Source organism: Engraulis encrasicolus, chromosome 14, assembly GCF_034702125.1.
Source record: "Engraulis encrasicolus isolate BLACKSEA-1 chromosome 14, IST_EnEncr_1.0, whole genome shotgun sequence".
In the NCBI taxonomy this organism is placed as follows: domain Eukaryota; kingdom Metazoa; phylum Chordata; class Actinopteri; order Clupeiformes; family Engraulidae; genus Engraulis; species Engraulis encrasicolus.
Window position 1 is genome coordinate 38,647,798 of NC_085870.1, and position 2,156 is coordinate 38,649,953.

At 42.6% G+C, this 2,156-nt stretch overlaps 1 protein-coding gene across 1 annotated transcript in view; it reads right to left on the minus strand.

The window, feature by feature from the left end:
• Positions 1-248: 248 nt before the first annotated feature.
• Positions 249-2,156, minus strand: part of st7l (suppression of tumorigenicity 7 like) — a 47,764-nt gene continuing 45,856 nt past the window's right edge. Inside the window, exon 15 of the mRNA XM_063215697.1 lies at positions 249-2,156. This exon is cut by the window's right edge and continues 1,070 nt beyond it. The gene's annotated coding sequence lies outside the window, so the exon portion shown is untranslated.

Consider the following 2,156-nt stretch of genomic DNA (forward strand, 5'->3'; position numbering starts at 1 on the left):
AGGCCAAAATAACGTGACTGGTCTTGAATGAGCATGATAACGTGCAGCATGTTAAACGTTTTCTACTTGGGATTGAGCACTGGAGGTTAGTGGAGTGGTTTCACACAACGGTTATGGTTGAAAAGTGCATCATTGATTTACCAAGTTAACATACCAGGACTACAATACATGATTTTTCAAAGATGATTTTCCAGTGTATGAACACTTACTGCCTGTTGGTATTTTAATGAAATGATGAGAACATTCAGTTGCTATTAAAGCACCACTTTATTGTCAGCTTGTTTAGCAAACAATATAATTACGATGATTTCCCATGTTAAGACATTTTCCTTTTGACTTGAGAAGTTGAGACCAGACCTCCATTTCAATATGAAACTGTTTTAATGCTACGTTGACAATAATTTCACTTCTGTCCTCAGTTTGAAACGGCTTTCGTCATAGTGCCAGGTTTAAGGCTTTTGCAGAAACGTTTGGAATAAATAACTGACCATTTCACCAATTGGTAACAAGGAAATAAATAAATAAAACCGACCAATTAGGGCCAGGAATGGAAGGCACATTTCTAAAGGGATTTTTTTTTACATTCTTTCTGAACTGACACATGTCAGATAAGTATGTGAATTGAAAAGCTCTTCGGTAACACTTATTTGAAGGGGTCTTCATAAGGTCGTCATGTAACCATCATAAGAACGTCATAACCCATATCAAGAACTTTAATGACAAATTGGTAACACTTCACTTGACGCCGGCGTCATACATATGACATAACAGTGCCATAACAGTGTCATAATAGTGTCATGAATGAGTCATAAACATAATGCCAATGTCATAAATGTTTTATGGCCATGAAAAGTTTACATTGTTCTGCCTGTCTTTGTCTTTACGTAAAATTTGGTTGTGACAAAGTCACAAATACAATGTTTATGACATTGACATAATGTTTATGACATGTTTATGACATACGTTAATGACACAGTTATGTCATACGCATGATGCCGGCGTCAAGTAAAGTGTTACCGACAAATTATTGATGTTTATGATGGTTGACATAATGTGCCATTCAGTTTTTGGAATGTCTAGTTTACATTGTCTGGGTGTCATGACATTCCAAAAGCTGCATGACACCTTGTGACAAGTCATGATAAACATTACTGTGTCATTAATGCTTCTGACACAAACCAGGTCATTCTTATGAAGTTAAGCCAACCCCCTTGATGTAGACCCCTTCAAAGAAGGTGCTACCATCTTTTCATGGACCAAACTGGAGTCTCTAAAATGGGCAAAGCTTTCCCTGAAGGCAGCATGTGTTGGACTATCAGGTAGGACTTAGTAGCCGCACGGACAATAATTCTTCTGTAGCATCTCTCAGTTGGGGGTGGGGTGGGGTGTCCATTGATAACATGACTTCACAGTCACATGGTGACAAACTGAGCTGCACTGGAACCAGCAGTCCAGCATCCAGCCTCACTAGCAGCGTGATGCTCTGACCACGGCTTTTCTCAAGTTGTGGAAGGAACATTTCTAATGGATAGACACAAGCACACAGTGATGCCCATCGCCATGAACATCCTGATTTTTTTTTTGAACAGTGAGGAGTAGATGAAGTGTATTGCATTTTTGATGCAACAAATTCATTCCTCACCATGATCCTACATGGGCATGTAGCAGCAGCTTTCTACGGAGCTGCTGCTGCTGTGTGACCCATCGGGGTTGCAACAGTACTGGGGAGTGCCAAAGTATCAATCCAGGCCAACCCCCCTCTGGTAGCAGGTCAGAAGGGTTGTGTACACACTACACAGCCTCCCCAGGCCAACACTAAATCACCGGAGGACCTCACGAATGAGCGTGTTAGCCAGGGCTTGGGCTGGGGGCCTTTGAGCGGATCTTGTGTGTGATTGGAAGGCATGAAAGACTGTGTGTGTGTGTGTGTGTGTTTGTGTGTGTGTGTGCATATGTGCGAGTGAGAAGTGAGGGTGTTTGTGTACGTGCGAGTAGACTCGAACATACAGTGGTAGCATGGGTTTCTGCATGTTCGGATTCCAATATCTGAGAACCTCTCTCGCATGATCCTACGTCTCTGATTCGGGCCTGGTCTGTAAACCCGGACCTGCACCGGATCCGCCCCAGATTCTCCACCCCGGCACCACCCTGCTCGT